Source organism: Podarcis raffonei, chromosome 1, assembly GCF_027172205.1.
Source record: "Podarcis raffonei isolate rPodRaf1 chromosome 1, rPodRaf1.pri, whole genome shotgun sequence".
In the NCBI taxonomy this organism is placed as follows: Eukaryota; Metazoa; Chordata; class Lepidosauria; order Squamata; family Lacertidae; genus Podarcis; species Podarcis raffonei.
In genome coordinates, this window is record NC_070602.1 from 32,565,703 (window position 1) to 32,590,891 (window position 25,189).

Sequence of the window (25,189 nt, forward strand, 5' to 3'; positions counted from 1 at the left end):
TATATACACACACACACATATATGCCAAGGGAGTCCTTGAACAGAACAGCCCTTGGTTGGGTCCTAACCAACCCAGAGTTGATCTGACCGGTTTGGAATGGCTCCTTTGGGAGAGATAGGTCACACGCACCTGGACCATAGAGCATGATCCTGAACCCCCCTGCCCTAACTCTGCAAAGTGACAGGGGTGGCGGCTGGATATGGATGGAAAGTCGCACGGGTCGCAGTCGTTTTAATTTCCCCCCTCCCTCCAAGATGTTACTCAAGCGTCTCCTTCACCGGGAAGCGCCCTGGCCACGTGGACGGCCGGGTATTTAATCCCAAGACCCCTTCCCCGCCGCGTGCATTCTCGAACTATATCTATCCGTAACAACAATAATTATTGTCATTCTCCTCTCCCTCCCCCCTAATATTTTAAGATAGAAGGGGTTCTCTCCCTCCCAGATCAGTCTATGACCAGTCATGATTCTGCCCCTCTCGAATTTCTTGTGGCCGCTTAATTATCGCCGTTGTTAGCACGTTCATCCAGTGTTAATGCACTTTCCACCGGTTTTTTTTTACACGATGTTTTAGCCTAGCCAGACGGGTTGCTTCCCTTCCTCCCTCCCCCCCCCCACTTCCCCTCCCTGTTCGCTTTCACGACGTCCTTAATTTATTTGCACGGTTTTATTACTTTCTTTCTTTACAGCTTGAAAGTGCTTTTAAATGACGGTTTAAAAAAAAAAATGACACACACCATTTTAAAGAAAATAAAAAAAATCTTAATTTTATAATAAATGTGATTGTAATTGAAAAAAATGTTTTGATTTTTTTAAAGGGAAAAAAATGACAATATAAGGAACGACGTATGTTTTTGGGTTTTTTTGCACCCCCTTTCTCTCTCTCTCTCTCGATCATTTGCAGTTAAGGACTTTAAATAAATCGAATATTATCAACGAGAGAATTTTTTGGGTTATTTTATTTTGTTCCATTATTGAGTAGGATGACTAAGTCTATATTAATTAAATGGTCTGGAATAGAAAAAGAGATGGAGGGGGTAAACAAAAGATGTTGGTCCCCCCCACTTTCCTAGTTGATAAATTAGGAGCTCACCGGGGCTTCTGTGATGCAGAACAGGAATGTCCACAACCCATTCTTAGTAGACGCACATTAAATATTTTTTTTATGTACTGAATATTTAACAAGCAGCACATTCCTACAGGGCTAGGGGGAGTCTTATCCCAAACTTAAACCTTCTCTCCTTATGTATGGGAAGAAGAAAGAGAGCATCCGATCTGCCCTAGATTGCATTGGAGGAATACTGTTATTGTTTTCTCCCAGCAGAGAAATGTTGTTTTTAATTTGGGAGATAGGGTTGTGGTTCTACAATTGTAATGTGAATTATCGAGTGATGAAGCCCCCCACCCCTCTATTTTACATTAACAAAAGACTCAAGTTTTAATCGACCACCATAAGAACAGGGGGGCGAAATGTCTGCAGCAACCAAAACAGGGACGTTGCCATTGGCTTTAGTGAGAAACGGGTTGCATTCACTTAGCGAGTTTTTAAAATATAAGCTGTGTCGGTTGCTGAAACTGGCTCTGTTGCCCTCGCTTTCTTGTTCACTGGAAGGCGGCTTTGCAGTTTGGTGGTGAATTCTACTGTGCTGTTTCCGTTTTATTTTTCCTGAGTCTTTGCTGAGGGAACGACTTGTAGCATACGGTGCAAAAGATCGCGGCACTTTGTAGTGGAATTTAGCGCCAAGTTAGCAAGAGAGGAGGAATCGGCGCTGCTCTCACTTTCCTGGTCCTGTCCGCACCTCCCTTTAAATTAGCTGAAGTTACTGCTTGCAATATTTTTTTGGGGAAATCAAATCCTTCCTCGCCTCCCCAAAAAGTTTACCAATACACAAGTTTGTGTATGGAGTTGCTAGTTAGTGTTTGAGTGTGTCCTCTGTATATTATTGGGCTCCCATGGTAGCTGTTCATATTCAGATTTCGCTGTTGTGACAGAAGCCTTTGGAATGAGACCATTTTAAGTAAGGCTTTCGGTGTTATTTTTATTCCATTAGTATGTCTGTAGAAGAGGCCAGGTCTCTATTTCTAAGAGTCTGAAATGCTTTCAGGTTATATGGCTGCAAACTTAAGACACACTAGGGGCGGAGGCATCCCACTGAATTCAGAGGGACATCCGTAGAGGAAACAAGGACCTACACATACAGCTGGAGTCCAATCCTATGCATGTTTCCTCCGATTGATTCCAATCCTAGGCATGAATCCCCACTGAATTCCGGATGATAGCAACCAGTGAGGCAAGTATCCAGGATCAAACTTGGTAGGTAATTGTTGCTACTGCTACAGGGGTAGAGAGAATCAAGGTAGCAATCCTAAACAGAGCTCCAGAGAATCTGGTGTAGTCGTTTTAATGCTGGAAATCCTATCCATAGTTCCCCCAAGGGGTACTTACTTAGGCAAGGTGTGCGCAAAGAGTTGCAGCCTAAAGCCAAGTGTTGCGGCAGAGGGTTTTCTGGGCCGGAGATCCACTTCCTTCTATGCAGATCTAAATTCACACACAAGTTCCAAATCACCTTTTTTAATTTCACCCATCGCACTTGAGTTTCAAGGTTTGCTTATTATGTTCTGTTGTCGCGTTGAGAGAGGGGGTCCCCGGTGACGATGAGGGTGAGGATTTATTTATACCGCGCCCATCTGGCTCCAAGCGGTGGGATCTCCCATTTTAAACCTGCTGGCTTCCAAAGCCCCCAACTCCTTTTCATGTTTACAACGACTAGGATCCAGAAGCCTCGCTGGCCTCATTTGGCGCTTCCTTGTTTATAAGCACGTTAAGCAGGGGGAGCGGGGCTTCCAAGATCACCAAATGCTTCTCATTACACTCAGCGTCTTAATTCAGTCCATTAATCTGAGGAAAGTGGGCCCTGAAACGAAGAGCGCTTGCTTCCAGGTCTAGGGCCAAGGACCGCTAACCACAAGCGGGGAGGAGGCCGTGATCAGCTGCTCCACTCCTCGCCCTCCCCTTTTCTGTGCCAGCTTTCCTGGGCTCGGTACCAAGAAGACCCACCAAAACAACGCCCTCCTTAACAGTACATCATTCTGGACTGCGAGGGTCGTGTGTATGCCTGAACCTGGGTCCCATTTCCCTTTCGCCTGCCCATTCCAGACATACTCAACAGAGGAAAGGCCTGCGTCTCCCGTCTAATATCCGCACAATTGGTCCCCTTCTCCAGAATTCAGTTGCATAAAAGGAGACTGTCAAACTCTACTCTCCGGTGCAAATATACTGTAATTGTACGAGATGGATTCTCAAGTAACGCTGCATTTAGGAGCTGGGCTTTGTTTCAGAGGGGTTCGTTCGGCTCACTCTCGCCTATCAAGACACGACAACTCAAAACCTTCCAGCAGAGAGAGGGCAAATAAACAAGAGTTGTGGGGTTTTTTGGGGGGGGTGTCTTAGGGAGAGAAGGGAAATCAGTTGACGCTTCCACGCTCTTGATCCGAACTCCAAACCTCACTTAGGTTGGGTTAATAAAAGTATCGCTCTAATGTGGATTTTGGATTTCTTCTTCTTGTGGGTCAATGCGGCTACCATTACCTTTTGCGGCGCTTACTTGGGTCTGCCTTCCGAGTTAACTATGAGAGGATCGGGCGACCCACGTATTTACTTGGATCGACGTGGCTTATTCAGGGAAATGCGTACCAGGACAGCCTGCGAAGCTTTTGTAAACTGCTTGGGGGTGGTGGAGAGAGAGAGCGGGCAGCTGGAAGTGATAGACAGCTCGGGGTGAATTGCCTCGTGAGTAAACACCCAAAGGATCCGGCTGCTGCGCCCAGCACTTGGGCACTTTGATTGCAATCCTAAGCACTTTCTCTAGGGTTACAGTCCTGCACACGTTTACCCGGCAGTAAGACTCGGTGGGGCTTACTTCCGAGTAAACCAGCTTAAGGTGGCGCCCTTAGACTGGATTCACCTATAAGTCCAAATGCTGAGGCGTGAGCGAAGCCCCGGCACATTCAGCCCCGAGCGGGATTCAGTCTCACGGATTTTGGGTCCGGCTAAAAGTGGAGGCCGCAGCCTTTGAATGAGATCTCCGTATGGGTGACGTGTGTTTTTGTTTAGCTCAGACGTGTTAAAAGGAGCCCGCCTCCGCTCTTGTTTCCCATCTCCTCATCTGCATTTCAAAACCTTAGGGGGTGCAGCGGGGTGCCTTGCCCATAACCTATTTTCCTGCTTTTTAGAAGACATCTGAAGACAGCCCTGTATAGGGAAGTTCTTAATGTTTGATGTCTTGTCATGTTTTAATTTGTTGGGGCAACCCAGTCAAATGGGCGGCATATAAATAATAAAATTATTATTATTGTTGTTGTTGTTGTTGTTGTTGTTGTTGTTGTTGTTGTTCCTACTACTCCTCCAGGCATAGTCAATCTATACAGAGCTTCGATTAAAAGACTTCTAGAGATTCAAAGCAATGTCCGGGCTTTTGCTAAGGCTCTTTTCCAAAGGTGCAGAAGCGAGAGTGTTTAGCCAGGAGACGAGTTTCAAAGGGACCCACGAGGAAAGAAGCGGGCCATCTGCAGCCCACGAGGATGGCTGGATTATGCCCATCGCAACTGTTCCCTAAGAGACCTTCGTCTCTTATTTTCCACAAGGCGTGTGTGTGTCTTCCCCTCCTTCCCCCACAAAATAAGCAACGATCATAAGAGATGGATATCGGGGTTCAGCCTCCTCCACTGTAGGCAACACGCGGCATAATTGACTTGGAAGATGTACTCCGCGCCTGTGTAATAAAAGATATTCACCTGCTCCGTCTGGCTAGGCATAATAATAATAAGCACGCGCGTCCTTCTGCCGGGCTGGTTAATGCATAGCACTTCTGGAAAACCCATCTCTCTACGACCTTTATTCTTAATCAAAGGGGCTAGAGAATATGTGGTCACAACGAAACCTCTAGCCAAAGGCATTTCGCTGCAACACCAGAGCGCGGTTGCGTCTCTGGAAATGCTATGGACTTTTTCCTCTCCACCACCCCCCCTTTCTCCTGACACACATATACCTGATAATGAGGTCCATTGACTTTCAGGGGATCGAACTCCCTAGGTGCTGCGGGGAGTGTTATAAACAGCTCGCAACTTTAAAGTAATATTATATTGGGCAGTAACGGCGGAGCGCTGGGTCCGGATAGTAGTGGGGAGGGAGAATGGTGTGAGTGGGGCGGCCGGGTGGGGGGAGGTTAGGAGGAGCAGTGGTTCATTCATTACAACAGCCTTGTAAAAATACTTTCCCTGCTCCAGCCACTACTGCGTTTGTTTCGATGTCAATTTCAAGGCAACAGAGGGAAAAAGCAAAGCTGTTTATTGTCTGGCCGACTCTCAGCTGTCGCCATATCTGGTTTCGGCGGCGGGCATGCGTGTGGGTTTTAATCTTTAGCATCCCTAGCCTGGCATCTTCTGCCCCAGAAGCAGAGACAGGCGTCCTGCAAAGCGACATTCTCTGCAAGTCTCGCTCCGCCATCCGCTCAGTGGGGAAGGGGGTCTTTGCTCCCGAGCCCCCAAGCGAATTCAGTCCTCCTCCTCGCCGTCGATTTGTTCCCCAGGGGATGCTTGCGCTCTTGTTTCGCTGTCCCGCAGCATAGCAAGGACATAGGTAAATTCCGGCGTCAATGGGGGACGCTCTGGCTTTCTTCCCTTCTTCCTGTGGATACAGGAAATGCCTTTCCTTTTCAAATGCAATTACCTTCCTTTAACAAGCCACGTGCTAGACAGCTAAAACTGTTGCCATCATTCAGGCTCATTTAACTCCATTAAACTCAAGCAGGGAGTAATTCAGCATATTACTGAAGCCTTTTAAGAGAGCTAACTGGATTTTGGCTAGTGTAAAAGACCCATATGGGGAGGCGGGGGATGGGGGAGGGGAGGCCGTGATAGATTCCCCATAGAGGCAGAATAGGGGCATTTACGGTGCAATACAAGCCCCCCCCTTAATTACACCAAAATTCCCAGGACAATATTATGTGGACCGGGAACTGCTGTATATATTTTGCAGTTTATTTCTCTCCACGAATATATTCCGGGGCCATGCTTGCAGATTTACAGAGATGCAGCGGGTTGTTTGTTAAGAAATCCAGTTACAGTTGTTATTATTATTATTATTATTAATAGAACAAGAAGAAAATATTCTTCTTCCTCAGGGGTGAAAGAGATTGCTTCTCCATCATAATAGAAGTATTTCTGTTTGCACCACAAACCTTCACTTTATTGATTAATGTAAGATGGACCTGCTGATGAATTAAGCTTCGATGGCTCGTGAACATTTTGCCTTTTTTTTTTAAAATGAAGCTTTAAAGGGAAGGATATTTTGCAATTGTTCCAGATAACATCCCCCATGACATTTGACCTCCTTTCCCCGCATCAAATTTTTCAGGAAGACTTTGCAGAAAATGTTTAAGGGGTGGGCATTTGTGGCTGAGACGAAACTTGCAGTTTCATTTAGATGAATCCTGGTCGTGCTCTAAGGGGGCGATCCTAGAAGTGACCCACTTGGAAGAAAGCTTCATGGGAATCAACAAGATCGACTGCCTTTAAAAAGTGCTTAGTGCCATGAAAACAAGCAGGCGCAGAAAACAAATCAGAAGATATAGCTGTGTGTGTGTTCGTGTATCTATATATCATAGCTCTCTCTCTCTCTCTCTCTCTCTCTCTCTCTCTCTCTCTCTCTGTGTGTGTGTGTGTGTGTGTGTAAGCGGTTTTGAACCAGAGGTTCCGTTGCTATGAACCTGTTTTTATGAATCTCAGTTGCCTGGAAATCTCTCTCCCCCCCTCCAGTCCTTTCAAAGGAGCACAACCGGTTCTCAAACATCACGTTGGGATGGATTGTTCAAGCTGATTTATATTGGATGCAATCCACATCCTATTGAGGTCAGTGGGAAGCCTCTCATTGATTTGAATGGATTTGCATATGCTTCTAATGAGCGCGTTCTGAATCTGAGTGGGCTTGCCTTTACGATGAATGGATCTGTACGGATATTTGCAATGAAAACAGAGCCGGGTGCCAAAACCAGCACCAGTTGATACTAATACGCTTATGAATTGACTTTCAAGCTATCTCTGTCACAGAACTCAAAAGGTGGCACTCTACTTACCTGGGAGTAGGGTGCACTGACCTTAAGTGGGAGTTAGTCTTGAGTAGACATACAGAGGATCGCATTGTCACATTCATGTATATGGTGGGGAACGACATGTGGCGTTGTTGGATTCCAAACTCCATCAGCTCCAGCCAGCAGGACCAGTGGTTACTGCATGATGGGACTTGTAGTCCACCAATGTCTCGAGGGCTGCAGCTTCCCCATCCCTGGGGTAGCAGCTTAATCTTAGAGTCTGATACATTTACTCAGAAGTAAGTCCCACTGAGTTCAGCGGACTATTCTTCCAAGTAAGAATGCGCAGGGTTGTAACTTTAGACATTCCTTGAAAGTAGGATTCCCAAGGAGACTTGCATCTAAAAGCCTGTGATTAGGACTGTGGTATAAAGTACAAACTATTTTAATTTATTGCTGATGCTTGGTTTAAAAGGGGGAGGGGAACCTACTTTGTATAGTGCCCAGGATCCTTCGTGATGAAGGTCATACTAGAAATATAACCAATTTATTAATACAGTATCTTCTTTGTTTATGTCCTGCGAGAGATAACAGGCTGCGGTTCTTTACACACATTGAACGTTCCAGTGCATTCACCTTCTGAGCAAACGTGTTTAGGGTCTGACTGCGCGCGCAGAGAGAGGTGCCACGCTCTCCCCGCCGCTTTGAATGAAGTCCAGGTGTCTCCATTTCTCGAGCAAATGCAGAATAGATGCCTCTTGCTTTTCGAGGCAAGAGGGCTCCTGTCACCTGTCGTGGGTCAAGATCCGCAGCCGTTCTTTCCAGGGGCTCAGCAGTGGAAAACCAAGCCAGGAAAGAAGGGTGACGCCATGGAAAACTGCCTTTGTTCCCTGTGTGTTCTTTTCCACTAATTATTCTGCACCCTGTGACAATGCAACAGTTAAGGACAGATTAGTCGAAATCACCTCCCCCTCTCCCAGTAGAGTGCCATTTTCTGGCCCAGGCTTGTGTTTTTCTCCTTTCTCTCTATTGCACACACACACACGCACACTTAACCGAGATTTCACAGCTTTGAACTTTGGACAGACCAAGCTTCCCCTTTGTTGTAAGTTTCAGGTTTGCGATAAACGCCAGATACAGAATTCCCCTCCCCAGCTCTCTCCTCCAGTCTTCTTGCTTCTACAGCAGCCAAGATTTAACGGATCCGAAACCCACTGGCTGGTTCCATTCATTGCAATCACAGTGCAAGCCCATAACCTCTACTCAGAAATAGGCCCCAGTGAGTTCAATGGAAGTTACATCCCAGGTCAGTGTTTGTAGGAACGCGCACCTCCCCTCTCACCGTGGCTGTGCGTTTTTGGCCTAGATTTTTCAGGAAGCAAGTTCCACTTGCAGGTAAACAGGATAGTGGATCTGGGAGCCCCCAGCAGGTTTTGTAATTGGTGCAGATTGAATGTAGGTCAGTTGAGCAAGACTTGGCCTTTGCCATCCATCCATTGCACAGTCCATTCCCCCCCCCCACAGACGTCAAAGAGGCCTCTTACACAGCCGCAGTTTCTCCGCATTTCATACAAGGGCACTGGTATTATTTATGTGCAGGACTGCAACCTAACGGCTTAGATCCAGGCACTCCAGCTTAGCTGGCGTGGGGATGGAGCTGCTGGATCGCAACCCTGAACACATTTCCTGTGTTCCATTCTAAATCAACAGGCTTGCTTCTGCTTCTATGTACTGTATAGGAGGTTTCAGTGGAGCTCCTTTCAGGACGAACGTGGCAAGTAATCCAGGTTCGTTTCCAATTCCCACCAATGTCAACAGAACTTACCTACACCATCTCAGTCCTCTTAGGACCCCATCCTTAACGGGATTCTTTCAGTCGCCTCCATTAACCTTGAGCAGATAAACCCTGTACAAGTGTTTGATTTTTAATAGTCCAGTAAATATTTATCTCTTTTCTGGATTTTTAAAAAATGATATATGTTATGGCAGAAGATAGGTAACTAGCCAACTCTTGTTAGATTTCTCAGCTCCCCATTTTGCAATGTTAATTTAAAGAGCCCGGGAAACTTCTCCTTTAAAATATATTAGAAATTTGGAGAGCTGTTGCTAGGTACTGAAAACCTCCCATCTGTGTTTGTTACCATTGTGTTATGAGACACTAGGATTCAATTGCAATACATTGCAGCAACTGGTTGGTTGCCCGACAGCATATATGAGCAAAACACGAATATATCTACTTGGAAGCTAGCCCCACTGATTTAAATCTAAAGAAGTATATGAGAGGTTATGGTGTTTTAAAAATGGTGTGTGTGTGTCTTTCACGGAAAACCAAACAGAGTGTAACCCAGCCTTCAGAGTATGGCATCAATCTTCTTTCCCCACTACAAGGAGGACCACAAAAAGAGAGACAAGAATGGCTGGAGAATATATTCCAGCGACAGCCACCTCGAATGCTTTGCAACTTTTTTCGCGTTTCCACTGGAAACCAAGCAGAAGACAAGCGCTGCAACAGCTGGAGAGCAAACACCGTGCATTTCAAGGAGGGTGAAAACTCACATCGCTCGGCAAATTTAGCCGCCAGTGCGATCGATGCACTTTTGCTTTGGAGTAAAACGCCACTGAGCGGTGGCAGTTACTTGCGAGTAAATATTCAATAGGATCGGGATGTCGAGTAAGCATAACTATATTTAGAACTACAGGCTATCTCTCCTGGAAACCCGATTATTTTTAACGGCTGTCTTAAATCGATGCTAAACGTTACTCGGCAGGAAAATCCCAATGACTGACGGACTTCCAATGAATGGGTTTAGGACTGGGGCTGGGAACGGGGTCGGGGACCAGCCTGGTCATATGTATTCCACCTGCTGCTGTACTAGGTTATCGGGAATGCATTGCAAGTCTGGTGAGCTTAAAGACCAGCGAAGAGGAAGACAGGAGTGCGGAGTGTTTAATGGAAGCATCAGATAAAATGCATTCTCCCAAATAGGTCTTTTTCTCAGTGGTTGACCGTTGCTCATTTTCTGCAGTGAGCCTGAAGCAAGTTCAAAGGATGGCAACAGAGTCATTCGGAAGCTTTGGCTAACCTAACCGAATTTTATTCTAAACCGAGAAACACAACAGAATACTGGATAGCAGAACTAAAAAGGCCCGCTGCCCACGGAATCAGCAAAATTCCCAATGGGTGCTAGAGGTCCAAATAATAATTGATTATTATTAATTTTTTACATCAATCAAAGCTTAATGATGCTATCTGTCTACATTACAGAAATCAAGCAAACACTTCTATTATTTACCCATATTCTAGCTCTGGAGAGGAGAGCTAAGCCTTACGATTCTAACAATGCAATTTACACGGCAGAAAGACCCATTGTCTTCAATAGGATTGGCTTCCTAGAAAGTGAATATAGGGGTGCACCCAGCAGACTCGAGGGGAAAATCTTTTCCTTTGCACGCCTCTATACTCAGGGAGTTGTTGCTCTTGGGGGGGGGGGTGTTGTCTGTCCCTGAGGAAACCTCCGAAGGGGCTTCCCCCAGCAGCCAAAGACAACACTTGATTCTGCTGAGAATATTAGAAGGTTCTAAGAGGAGGCAGGGTCACAACAGGCGACTGTGGGGAGGATTCAGTTACGCGTTTTATCTAAACAGAAACGAAATATGAAATGACTGGAGGAGTCACGCCGGATTTCAGCTGTGAGCACTGTAAACGACCGTAGATACACAAACAGAGTACACAAGCTCGATTGTTGTCCTCGTTTCGTCCAGCTGCAGCGGCACCGTCTGAAAAACAGACTCTACCAAGTCTTCACTTTTATCACTAGGTCGGAAATATATATGCTGACAAATCAGGGCAGCGCATTCGAACCTCCCTCCCCTCTTAATACTACAACCAGGCTACAATTTTTGAGAGAAAAGTTGCCCTTTGATGATGATGATGATGATGATTTGCCCAGATTCCGACGGGCTTCCAAATCCGCTCGAATCTTACTCTGGCAACCAGTTCAAAACCTTTGGACACGATCCTAAGCAAAGATAAAGACTGGAGAGAGTTAAGCAGACGCATTTAGTTTGCCACTGAAATAACTGGATAAATATGACCAAATAATGCCTATTAGCTAGAAGAACGTCCCAGTGAAACTAAGGGGGCTTTACTTCCAAGGAAAAGCGATTAGGACGGAGGTGTGAACTTGCAAGGCTCACATTCGGGCTTCACCCGAATTCATCGCGCCTTCTCTGTTCATGTAACGAGGGTAGTTAAAAGAGTCCTGGCAAGGTGGGGTTTGCCGCTCGGCTTGCTTCTGTACTAATAGGTTTCTTAATAGCCGAGTTGCTATTTATTCTAGCCTCATTAATCGAGATTAGCAATATGACTTCGTGAATGTTCTCCAAGTGATTTGCCCCACAAATAGATCCAGCAAACAGACTTCTCATGTCCAGGATATTTGATGTCGAAGTCAGATTTTCAGCCTGAGCCTCTATGCATGTTTACTTGGAAGAAAGCCCCACGGAATTCAATGGGGCTTCCCTTCCAAGAAAGTGTGCAAGGAACTGCAGGCTTGGGGGCTAAGTGAAATGAACTGCCTGTCACCACCCCTCTCAAAAACCTGGTCAAGAAGTATTTGAATGTCAACAAATCCACACATTCCAGCCTAAACACATCATGCGCTGTGGCTCCAGCTGAAGCAAAGGGGAGTGGGGAGACAGCATGAATAGATCTAGGGATATTTTAACCCCCTGAACCTTGTATGCGACTATTCCTTGTTTTCGTGTAAAATTCTGCATCGATAAAAGGATTCTGCAACCAATATCAATTATGGAAATAAAATATATCTGTGCGCTTTTTTATTTTGTTTTCAGAGCCATTATAAATTGCCTTACCTGCTCCTTCAGTGTCACCTGAGTTATGGGAACCACTTTAATGGCTGACTGCTGAATTCTGAGCCACCCAATTCATAATGCAATCCGCTCTAGTGCAGGGATTTGATCACTTTGATGCTACACACAGCTCCTCATATGTAGCTGTAATTCAATGAATGCAAACAAGACTTTCAACTGACAATAGAAAAAAACAGCTTAAGTTTTGTTTATTCTCTTATATTTATATCACACCTTTCTGATGTTATGGAACCCAAGCTGCTTTTCACATGGCATTAACTCAACTAAGACCCACTTAACTGCAGCAAAGTGGAAGCCTCAGGTGCCTTAGGAACACAGGGAACTGCCATCCGGGGTCAGTCCATCTAGCTCAGTGTTGTCTACAATGATGGGTACCCAATTTCCAGGTCTTCAGACAGGAGTCCTTCCCAACCTTACCCGGAGATGCCAGGGACTGAACTCGGAACCAACTTCAGAGCATAGCTTGTAAAATGTCTTCCTCCTATTTCTTCTGCCTTGAGAATCTGGGCAAATGATTGGGATGAGAGAATATTTAGCCGTTTTAATTTCCCCACTCCCACCCCCATGGTGTGTGTGTGTGTGGGGATTTATCTCAGAGAGGATTTTCTAACAGGCTGTATTCACCATGCATATGGTTTTTGTCCAGCTTTGTTAGACTATGTCCCACTTTTTCTGGCTCTGCTCCATTGCTTTGAAAAGCAGCCTGCCATGCAGAAATGAAGCCAGCTTTGCCAGGTAAATTTCTGTGCACTAGGCAGCTGTTCCAGGCCTGAAAGGGCAAGAGAGAAAGCAAGCAAGCCTTCCTTAAACAACACACAGACCACAAATAAGGTTAATCTATTACGACGCAGGTTGGATTTCTCATGTGTCCTTAATAAATATTAAAGAGGAGGAGCCGTTTCAGGACTGAAGCAAGCACCTAACCTTTATGGGTGCTAGCACCCCCTAAAGATGATTGAACAAGGCCTCTAAAATGCCCTTATAAGTGCTTGATTTGGTGATGGCACATGGAGGTTAATGGAGGTTAATTTAAACAAGATCAGTTGGCAGCTTACCTGTCCTGGAATCCCCTGGCACCAAACTCACATTACAGAAAGAATGAAAGGCACTCTGCAGGTGCTCAGAGGCACACCAATTACTTCCCTTGTTTCAGACTGGAGCTATGGCACTGACAAAGATTTAAGAGGCAAAAGGATGATCTCTTTTGAATCTGATTCCCCTGAAAGGAAGGCTCCAATACACTTGTCACCCATAAAGGTTAGGCGCTCTTTCTTCCCAGCCTAGGGTTAACCATCTCTAACAGCAACAGGGCAGACAGAAATTCTGCAGGTGAAACTTTCCCCTAGTGTAGTGTGAGGGAGAAGGAGGAAAAGTCTCACTGGTTGAATTTCAACCCTTCGGAAAGGGCATGAACTGCTTTTAACAGAAGCTTTTAAGAAAAGCAAGCTGGCCCTCTCAGGCCTAGCTTGGGTCTGCTCCATCTGGGCTTCAGCTGCCAAGCGCCACTCCTTTCGCAAAGGCCCAAGGAGGGAGAGCACTGGCCTGCTTCACCCCGAGGCTGCTCCTGACTCTTGGGGAGCCTACCCAGCCTTGCCAAGAGCCTGGCTGGCAGCAGCAGCAGCAGCAGCAAGAATCTGGCCCGGGCCTGGCCGCGCTCCTGCCATTGTCAACAAGGCCTTTGTGCCTCGCCGGCTTTGAGCTGCTTTCCAGTTAATCATCTCAAGCTGCAATGGACCGCGGGCAGCAGCAGCAGCAGCCTCAGCCAGCCCGCCTCGGCCTTTCTTCTCCCAGCCAGGCAAGCAGGCATTTAAGCGGACATACATTTCCTCCTGGTACTTCGCAGAGGCGCGGGGAATGTCAACAGCTTGGTAACCAGGAGGGAGGGATGAGGGGGACGGGGGTCCCTCTCTCCTCTCTCCATAGCGACTCTCCGCAGTGACCCCCGTTAGCATGAAAATAGCCTCCTCCAAGCGACGCGGGGAGTCTCCAAGCTGGGGGAGGGCAGGCGACGACGCTCTCGGAGACAAGCTCCCTCCAGCTTCTGCACCCAAGGAGGGCGCTTTGCGCAGGACGCGCGGAGGTGGCTCCACAAGCCAGGAAGGTGGCGGAGGGGGAGGGAGAGAAAGCTTACATCCCAATCGCCCATCAGGGCAGGAAAAGGAAGATCAGTCCGTGGTGCCATGGGGGAAGGGGTTTAGGGAGGGTGCCCAGGCGCTACTCAGCAGAACCTAGCAGGGCTGTCTTATTTGGGGCAAAAGGGAAGTAATGCACTCGAGCATCCATCCCTAAAGCGCGCGCGGGGAGGGACTATGGAGTCTAGTCTAGGTCGCCTCACTGCATCACTGCTCAGCATGGAGGAGGGAAATTACCATTAAACAGACACGTGTACACGACCCAAGGTGCCACTGAAGACTTACTCTTTTTAAAAAAAATGATAATATGTCATCGGTGGATGTTTGTGCCCTGACACCGGAGCCCCAAACGTGTATGTATACGGTATACAGTATATATTAATTCTGAATTAAGTCCGACTGCATCTTACGCATGTTGATACAAAAGTCAGTTCTAGTGTTTGATGCATTTTTCAGAGAAGTAACTGGGATCGCATAGGATTGGATGTGGGCTTTGCGACCCAGCCTGTCGAAGTAAATTTCACAAAATTCAGTGGAAAGGACTGCCAGGTAAGTATATGCATAGCGCTTCAGCCTTCAGTTAAGAAAACACACCCAGAATACCGGAGTTAACTTTCCACCAAGCGAGAACCTAGCATTGGGAGAATTTACTCTGAATCCACACAAACGGCGCTCCAGGAATTCTTCCCCAGGTTTCTCATAGCCTAAGCGAATGGTTTCTAGATTGCAACTGACTAGGATCCTAAAGTAGGACCCCCTTGAACACATGTTTTCCACATAACTCACTTCTAATAAATAACTTTAGGACAACACCCTATTACTCTCCCTCTAAACAGGAAAAGTAAGGCAGCAGTAGAGAGACAGTGTGGTGTAGTGGTTAAGACCTGGGCGACAGGGTTCAAATCTCCACTCAGCCATGAAGCTCACTGAGTGACGTTGGGACAGTCGCAGTCTCTCAGTCTGACCTACCCCGCAGGGTTGTTGTGAGGTTAAAATGGGGAGCTCCTTGGAGGAAAAGGTGGGATATAAAGAATATAAATAGATGCAATATATTCCCACTTCATTAGGAGTAAGCCTGACTGAATTCATCAGGACCTACTTCTGAGTGAACATGCAGAAGCTAGGGCTGCACATCAATAGAATTTATTTGCAAGGATGTCCTCCCCCCCCCCCCAGATTAGGGTATGTGTGTGTGTAAGACATCTTTACACTTGGAACATTTACTTCTCAGCCGCCCCACTGAAGTCAAGGGAGGCACTCTAAAGTCAGTGATCTGGAGATTTCATCTCTGCCTTGGCTTTAGCAGGAGGTTATTTGACAAGGAGGCATTCTTGACCAGCGTGATCCAGGACCTCAGTGAAGCTGAAGCTCAAAAAAATATTCCTATTGCTTTCAATAGAGTGGTCGATACTAACACATTGTTGGAAAGGAGCGTTCCACTGAAATCGGAACGATTTATTTTCATCTAAAGACTGTGGCCTGGAGTGGCCTGTCGGCTTAATTGATTCGCGACGGGAGCCTTCCCCAGTAAACCAGGAATTCCGTTTTAAGAGTTGTACTGTACACAGCTAACACATGCAGATGCGTGTTCATGATTTGACTACCGTAGTCAAGTGCGCCTGAAAGACCGACCACCGACCGAACCACCCATTGAAAGGTTTTCATTATTACCCCAAATTCCACGCCTTTCAGTGAAGGCAGTTCACCCCAGCATGCACATTACAGGTAGTTGATTAGCTTTGGTAGATTCAGACGTGCCTGGCAGCTGAATGTGTGAAAAGTTTGAAGTGATGCAGTACTATTTCCAGGCGTGTTAGGTTTCTGGCCACCCATTCACACGTGCACTTCGCCATTTCGGGAAACTGTCTCTAAAAGAGGAGCTGGGGTGTGCGAGACAGCCCTTAGCTGCTGGTTACCAAACGTTGAGAATTCGGATGGTGAGGAAACCGACTGGCGCACAAAGTACGTGTGAAGGTGTGCTAAGAAGTCTCAATGGTGCTTGATTAGTGGTGGCGCGCATCTGAGAGTAATTCTAACCCCCCTTAGCCCGAATCAGTGTCCCCTCCCCCCCAAAAAACCCTGGAGTTTTGTATTAATGCGGGACATATGTCATCCCCAGGACCAGGGCTTTGCCCCGCTAGTCGAACTTGTTGCGCCAGGGACGAGGTGGTTCTCATCTCCGCATCAAAAGCGGCCGTCTTTCTTCAGCCGGACGGGCAAAAAAGTGAAATAAAATGCTAGAAGCGCAATCCTCGGCCCCCTTCACTTCAAAAGCCGCTATCAGGGAGGCTCCCCGGCGAATTTGCCTGCCTGCCTTTCATTCCCCGTTGGAAGAAGTGGGGGGTGGGGGCTTGCGGGTGGAAAAGCCCCTCCAACAAGGCCAGGGCGCTGCTAATGCGCTTTGATGGGGATTGAATTCATTATCTCCAATAACACAATTGTGCTCGGCCAACGAAAAGAGCAAAGTAATACTCATCTAGAATTAGAGCGAGGGGCTCAGAAGAAAAGGGACGGAGGGGCCGTTTCAAAGGGAGCAGGGGCGAAAAATGAGAAAACACCTAGATGGACAATCGGCTCGGCGAAGGGGGTCCCCCGGTCTAAAGCGCAGAAGTGTATTAAGTGGGCCATTGCGAGGATCAAGGCGCGTTGGTGGTCCCTGACTGCGCATTCTTGCCTTGGCCGGCCAAGTCGAGGCGAACAAGGCCGGGGTCTTGACATTTCCTTTCCTCCAGAGAGGGGGGGCATGGGACGGGGACTTAGACCTCGCCCCTCCCCGCCCCACCCGTCTAATCACATTTACTTGGGAAGCAGGAGAGCCGGACAGAAAGGAGGAGGAGGAGGAGAGGCGGGGGTCCTGTCTCTGGAGCGCAGCCGCCGCTATGGGCAAAAGAGCGAAGTTGGGAGCGCGCCTCTTCTCCTGCAGGAGCGAGGAAAGATACACCTGCGCCAAATATGAACAGTTCAGTTCTTTTAAGCGTCTGGCTTAAGCCTTTGATCCGAAAGTGAAAATCTTTAGTTACGTTCAATGGTCCATCCAAATAAAGTGCCACAGTCAATAGGATGAATTGGGCACGGGAAGGAAAGTACCCTGGACCGCTCCCTAAAGCAGGAATGGGCAACTTGTGGACCTCCAGATGTTGTGGGACTACTACTCTTAGCATCCCTGATGCCGTGATGGCTGGGGCCGAATCCAACAACATCTGGAGGACCTGAGATCTCTCCTGGGAGGATGGGATTAAAACAGGGCTAGTCATCTTGGTGCCCTCCAGGTGTTGTTGGAGACCAATTCCCCTCAGCATTGCCTATTATTGCCAGGAATAATGGGGGTTGTATTCCTGTAAGATCTGGAGGGCTCCACGCTGGGCATCCCTGGATATTTTGGAACTAACTAAACAAACAGCTTCATATGCGCTTTGGAGTGGCTTTGGGGCAACCCCTGGAGGGCTGGAATGAGCCCCTGACATGCACTTAATTCATAACCGAATATCCCAAGCTGTGGAATCATGGCTAAGCTGGAGGAACTCGGTCCTTTGCCCCAAACAGCTAGTGGATCAGGGGCAGGAAGGGGAACTTGTGAGCTGGGGAGGAGGGGGGAACACAAAGGGCAGGGAAGGCGAGCGCGGATGAAGCTGCAAGAGGTCAACTGGAGTCCAGAGCAAGAGCTCCACTAACTCCCCCAAAGTGTTAAACCTGATGCCTCTAGAAAATAACAAGAAGTTTATTTTTAAAAATGAAAAATAACAAGATGATGAAGAAGAAAAGGACTCTGTCGGTCAATATAAGCACAGGTCTTTTCATTTTAATTACTTTCCATTCCAGTCATAGGAGCCCATTCCCAGGGGCCAAGGTCCCTTCGCCCTCCCCCATAAAATAGTTGAGGGAGCCCCCCCCCACAGTATCATTGCCATTCAAATGGTGTGTGTCTTGTGATCGATTATACAGGGCGGGGCTCCCCCCCAATACTTTATTCAAGTTGGCACCTTTGATTCCAGTGAATGTATTTCATTGGAGGCAAGCAGTTTTCCAGTACATAACTTTGAATGCGTGGATAGCGCTCAGCAGCCACTTTGTTCATAAACGGTGGTGGTGAGGATCTCGATGGCAGGGATGCTGCGCGCAGGGGCCTTTGCAGGCGCTGCAAACCAGAGCGCAACGCCGAGAGCGCAGAAGGCGAGTCTTCTTTCAGGAGCTGGACGGCGAAAAGCAACTCAGAATGAACCTGCTCGGTTCCTTCCACGTTTGGCCTCTGCTCGGTCAGGTGGGTGGGCCACACGCCCCGCGTCTCCTCGGGTCGGCGCCTTGCCGCCAGAAGCCCCCACAGAGCGGCCTCCGTCCAAAGCAGCCACCGCCGCGGCTCTCGGCTGCGAAGGGCGGTTTCCCGGCGGTGCCCCGAGGGACAGCGTATGCCCTGACACCCAAGTCTCACCGACCGCTTGAAAGGCGCTCAGCCGGCGAAGAAGATAGTGGTAGGCAGGTAGAGAGGAGCTCCCCTTTCTCGCAAGGCCGGGGGAAAGAGGGAGGCGCCCTCGGGTGCGCGGAAGTGACTGAGCCCTCAGAGACATGGGCCTGCTGGTCGCAGCAGAGAGCCAGACCCATAAAAGCGCGCGCTTGCGGCCTAGCAAACGCCTCCGAGCCTCGTCATGGCAGTTGCTTCTGCGCGCTGCTGAGGAGCTGAGCGCAACTCGGGGTGGCTTTGCCCTCCGTTTCCTCCCGTCTTCGATTTCCTCTCCCTAGGGCCCAGTCAGTGCTGGATTTACCTATAAGCTAAACAAGCTATAGCATAGGGCCCCATTCTCTTGAAAAAAACACTGGATGTACATTTCCAAAAGATAAGATAAAACCTACACACAGCAACAGTGGCCAATGGCTTTAGATACCTTTAGATACCTATTAGGTCCATAAATTACCACATAGCATATATTCAACACAAAAACAGTGACAATTTGTTGTTGACAAAGGACAGCTGGACATAGAAAGGGCCCCGTTACCTTCAGTAGTTTAGGGCCTCACCAAACCTAAATCTGGCTCTGGGCCCAGTCCATGGGAGTAGCCAGGGGGTAGGGAGAGGCAGCTAAAAAATCAATAAAAATACATGACAAACTGAGGTTCTCCCCCCCCAACAAAAGGCTTGCCCCCCCCCAATCCTGGCTATGGCCATGTGCCAGTCGCTTAAAATAAGCATCCTTGCCACTGACTTTCATTGGGTGGTAACATGGGATTTTTGTTAGGAGGGAGCAGGACTTTTGTTGGGGGGGGCAGAACTGAAGTGATTGCTCAGTTATGTATTTCTATTGTTTTACTTGATCTTGGGGGGAGCAGCTGCCCCCTGCACCCCGTTGGCTACGCCCATGGGTGGGAACGACATCCTTACACACACACACACACACACACGTCTAAAATAAGTTAAGGGACGCAAATTTCACTGAGCCTAACAGGCAACCAATGCTCATGCATTTAAGACAAATTCTCAATTCAGTCGCCAAAAGAGGGTTAGCAAATTAAGCAAAAGCATGTCCACTAGAAAACATACTGGAAGAGTAGCAAACAGGTAAAGTGTCTTAGTAGTATCATTTCTTAAATTTCCAAGTCCTCCTTATGCGCAAAAAGGTCTATTAGAGCAAATTGATAGAGAATAATGAAGTTTGGGGGTACACAGGAAATAAAAAATGCAGGCACATTTCTCTGGTTTATGTAAAATACATCACATTTGATAACTGGAAAGGTGGGGATGCACTGTCTGAGCAGCTTCAAGATAAGGAAGTTGAACCGGCACCCGCATCTATGAACAGCTTCTGGTTGGAATCAAGGAAAAACCCTGGTCCTGCTGTTTCTAAATACAATAAACACTACAGTATTTGTTCCCTTGTAGAGTATATGACCGAGATGATCTTCCACCTGCTTCTAGGCGCCACTACTGGAGGTCTCAGGAATACTAAAGGAATTATGGAGCAGAATTTCTAAGTCAAAGTGTGTGATCTGAGACCAAGTCCCTTTCATTTGAGAAATCAAGCAAGGTGTGCAAAGTCTTGGTCTATTTCAGCCTTTGCAACAACAATCAGCTACCCTGCGCATGTGATGAACACATCACAAGACCGGGCTTTATCTGGATTCCCCACCACAATCCACTCTCGGGGTCTGACACCGTAAAATATTCTTTTGTTCCTGGAATCGAGATGACTGAAGGCCCAGCCAAGGTGCTAAAGTGTCTCCTCCAAGTTGCTGAATTTCTTTGCTCCCCATGGGACTTTATCTGGCTTAAATGCATGAATGCAAAGGGAATTAAGGTCCTCAGCAAGTTGCAAGATTTGAAGCTAACTAGAAGGGAACCCGAGAAAAGGATATCAGAATCCTTCATGGATTATGTTTTGGGTGTGGAGAAGAGGCTTAGAGTGGCTCCATGCTAGTCCCCAGTATCTTGAATGTTAATACTTTTGCCTAATGTTACCTGCATAGGTGCCTCCTGAGAGTTAAGATTAGAAGAAAGAACATTTGGGAAGGGAATTGAGAGAAGAAAAACCTAACAAATACTTTCAGAAGGTCAAATGATAAGGACTACCTTGTTAAGCTCACTGGAGCTTTGGTTACGTGTCAGATATGGCTGCAAATACGTTCATTCCCTTGTGCAGAGAAGGAGAAAGGAGCTTATTACATTTCAGCTCTTTCACCAGAGTTTATAGAACTTTAAGTGAGGACTAACCCAATGCCACAATAGTGCAATACCTTTATGAGGGCCAACTAAAAACCCCAAAATGATAAACAGTCTTTTGAGTTCTCTAGAATAACAGGCTGGATGCTAAACAAAAAAAGAAAAGAAAAAAGTGTGTGCATGTGAGTTGGGGGAAATGAGAATGGAAGCTGGGAGTGGTGAAGTTGCTCTCCAGCTTTGCAGTTTATATCAGTCTTGAACTGCAATGCAGGGGGCATTTTGCAGACAACACTGGATTAGCCTTGCAAAGTGCAAGACAGCTTGTAAATACATCCAGGGTTATTGGGACAAATAAGCAAAAATGGATGTTCCCTCATTTTTATGCATTTATATCCCATCTGTTCCTCCTTTCCCCCCTTTTATCCTCCTAGCAACCTGGTGCAGTATACAGTGGTGCCTCGCAAGACGAAATTAATTCGTTCCGCGAGTCTTTTCGTCTTGCGATGTTTTTCGTCTTGCGAAGCACGGTCAGTCGCAACTGCACCTCTTCAAGCGGTTTTTTAAAAAAAGGAAACAAACTCGCAAGACGTTTTCGTCTTGCGTAGCAAGCCCATAGGGAAAATCGTCTTGCGAAGCAACTCAAAAAACGAAAAACTCTTTCGTCTTGCGAGTTTTTCGTCTTCCGAGGCATTCGTCTTGCGAGGTACCACTGTATTAGGCTAAGAGGCAGTGACTGGCCCAAGGACAGCCAGTTAGCTTCATGGCTGAGTGGGGATTTGAATACAAGTCCTAGTCCAAGATTTCAACCACTACACCACACCGGAACTCTTGTTTTTTTAAAAAAAATACAAAATCCAAGAGTTACTCAGTTTGGTCTCAAGCTTTAACTGGAACACACAGGTCCAGTAGAGATGGAAAACAAAAAGCAATGTGGGTATCTTTATATTAGCAAAGTTGGAGATTACATTCTAGGTGGTGCCAATTGAGGTATCTGATTGGAAAGCATGCGACTCTCGGAAGGAAAGTGTCACCTTGAGGTAGTAGCAACCATCTCACTTCAGCTTCATGATCTCTGTCCTTGATGGTTATATCCAGCAGTCTCTTAGACACAAAAAGCAAAGGCAGCGGTTTGGGTCCATTAGAGGAAACAAAGACACCAAAACACAGAGCAGGGTGATTCTTTTATATTGCAAAGGAGTGAGCAAGTTTTGAAATTTTTTATAACTCTTTTATAACTCATTTTGTCAAACAAAATGGGTGTGTATGGGGGAGATGCAAGGGCTGCATCTCTCCAGACTAACGTGTCCTTCAGATAAAACCTAAAGCCAAGGTCCAAAGCTTTTTGTCATTTGAAATACCCGGCAATGTTTCACAAGATATCTTTTGGGCAAACTCCATGTTGGGCAACTGGGATCCTAGACTTTTCTTCCAGTATTGCTTTGAATGACACCTGAATTCTCTGCTGCTTATTTTGCTATGCTGCATATGCTGCATATCCAATATGTATATACTCAGAAATGAGTCCTGCGGAGATCATTTAGGCTTGCTGCCAGGTTTGTGTCTATATACACTTAGGAAAGAGCAAGCCCAAATGATCTAAATGAAACTCGCTTTGTAGCAGACACACATAGGGGTTACCTGGTTCCCAGGTTACCTGGTTACCTGGGAAATTTATTTGAGTTAGTAATTATTTGTGATATATGACTCAAAAAAGATGTACATAGGTATAGATTACTGTATAAAAGCCTGAGATAATGGTATTTTCACTTTCCTGTTTCCTTTTAGGGAAAGTACAGTATTAGGTTCTGTCAAAACTGCCCTCTCCCTTTTACAACACAAATCTAAAGCTAATTTACTACCATATCTGATACAGAAGGTTAGCAATCAATTTGTCAGTGGATTTGCCCATAGCACCATCAACAAACATCATGCCATCTTTTTTTTTGGGGGGGGGGACTAATGTGATAAGGAGAAATAGAAATCCTGGGGTGTAACACTTAACAGTAACCAAGTAGTAAAGCTGTTGAATGGGCCTTATTCATGACAGGAAATTATTGTGGATTCAGGTGAATCCAATCAGCAGTGACTAATTCCAAGTGTGACTTCCAGGGTGTGCAATCACCAATGGATATTCTCTGATCAGGTTGCTGTTAATGTGGCAGACTCCCACTTCCTGCAAGACAATGGTCTTTCACTTTATAGATTACACTTGTGAATGCATCTGCTGGATAGGACACTGTAACCACCAGAAGTTGTTCCTAAAGGTTAGTCTGAATCTCTTCTATTGTAATTTGAACCCTAAAAGCTTCATAGCTATTTACAAAAAAGAACATGAGAATAAAACTATTTGTGAAAAACAGTTAAAAACAACTTAAGTTCTTCAGAAATAATTAAAATCAACTATAATCTGAAAACCAGATTAAAACACATGGTAGTATTCTACATGTCTGGATATACTTTCCTAAACAAAAATGTTTTTAGCAGGTGCCAAAAAGAGTACAGTAAAGGTGTCTGTTTGGTGTCATTAGGCAGGGAGTTCCAATGTGTGGGTGCAGCTGCACCAAAAGATTGATTTCTTACTAACGCAGAATGAGTTTCATGTGGTACCTGTAGCAGTGCCAGGTCCACAGATCAGAGCAGCCCAGTGGACATAAATATGATGTAAGGTGATTTAGTTGGGGTGTAGGACGAAAGGACAGTTCTGGATTTTAGGCTAAGGCTGCTGCCATTGGAGGCATCTAGCCATTCAGAGGCAGATTTAAGGCAGCGTGACTGGTTCTCATGCACTGGACACAGAGCTGAGGGAGGTGGTGCAGGGCATCTCAATTATTATGTCATGCACACTTGGAACAGAAGGTGAGAGGCTGGGGTATGGACCAAATTTTGGCCTTGCACAGGGCACCACTGAAATTGGAAAGACTAAAGTCTGCCCCTGTTCTCAGAATGAGCTGGTTATAGAAAATACCTTGACAGGGTAGTCTAAACAGTGGAAAAACTTGATTCATAGTATCATTGAATCTTAGAGTTGGAAGGGAGCCAAGGGTCATCTAGTCCAACCCCCTGCAATGCAGGAATCTCAGCTAAAGCATCCATGACAGCATCCATCCAACCGCCATTTTAAAAACCTCTAAGGAAAGAGAGTTCACAACCTCCCAAGGGAGTCTGTTCCACTGTCAAACAGCTCTTACAGTCAGAATTTTTTGTCTAGTCGGAATCTCCTTTCCTGCAACTTGAAGCCATTGGTTCGAGTCCTACCTTCCAGAGCAGGAGAAAACAAGCTTGCACCGTCCTCCATGTGACAGCCCTTCATCAAAATGTGAACGTTTGGATGGGAAGACTGAAATCTGACTGGTGGATATACTTGTGAATTCATGGCAGGGATGGCTTGGCTGCGGTGTGCTGAGTGCAAGCGAGGCCTGAAAAGATTTGGGGGTAGTTATAGCAACCAGATCAGTCCCTGTCTCCTCTCTGCCCTCTGAAGCCCTTTCAGCTCCGGCTGCCAGAACACGTTTTTAATTAAAGCGTATAAAAAGTTGTTTTGTCAGGCCTCTCACCATCCCATCAGTTTCAAAATGGTTAATGAGGCATCATCTCTTTTTGATGTTCAGGGAAGCATGGGGGACTACCTAAAATGGCCACCAAGAGAGTTATCTCTCAATCAGGATCCCCACAACAGGGAAAGAGCGACTAGCTTCATGCCACTGACAAGGGGAAAGCTTCAGAAATGTGTTGCCCTTACAGAACTTGCAAGCCCAAAGTTGTAGTGAACGCCTGTGGATCTGAAAGGGCACCAGGCAGCCTGTGACTCCTTCCCTCCCTCTTCCCTCTTCCCCCAAAACCCCTCTCCTCCCCTGTTTTTCTGTGCCGCAGCAGGTAGCCTTTCAAATGGTCACCACAGGAGGCAGCAACTTCAACCAGGCAAAAGAGGCAGCCACTCCCTCAGGGGTGTTCGTATAAATATATAAAAGAGAGGCGGAATTTCAAGGAAGCCTGGCCTGGTCTACCTGGTTATTTTAAAGGATAGGCCCAGTCTACCTAGGTATCATTATTTCAGTCTTCAGCCTTTTGTTTATGTTGAGCTAACTAAAAAACAACTGAAATATTTAGAAAATCAGGTTTCAGATTATTTTTTAACCTTTAAAGCCTTTTAAAAGCATTTCTAAAACACTTGATAGTTTTAAAACTATCTAAGCAGCGAACAACATAAGAACAGCTGACAATATCCTTTACACAATAATACCTCATAAGAAAACCCAGTAAAATGGTAGTATAAAAGCTTATCCGTCAGGGAAAGCCTGGACAGAAAGATACTGTACTTTTCCATGTATAAGACCAGATTTTTTCTTTAAAAATTATGCTAAAAAGTGGGGGTTGTCTTATACATGGATAGTACGTAGGGTGGACGTTTGATTGGTGGCTGCTGCGGCTGTC

General features: G+C 46.4%; 1 long non-coding RNA gene across 1 annotated transcript; it reads right to left on the minus strand.

The window, feature by feature from the left end:
• Positions 1–18,971: 18,971 nt before the first annotated feature.
• Positions 18,972–25,182, minus strand: LOC128409527 (uncharacterized). Its single transcript, XR_008329247.1, has 3 exons — positions 24,999–25,182; positions 21,724–21,859; positions 18,972–20,044 (listed from the first exon to the last, which is right to left on the minus strand). It is a non-coding gene; the product is annotated as an uncharacterized LOC128409527 (long non-coding RNA).
• Positions 25,183–25,189: the final 7 nt, after the last annotated feature.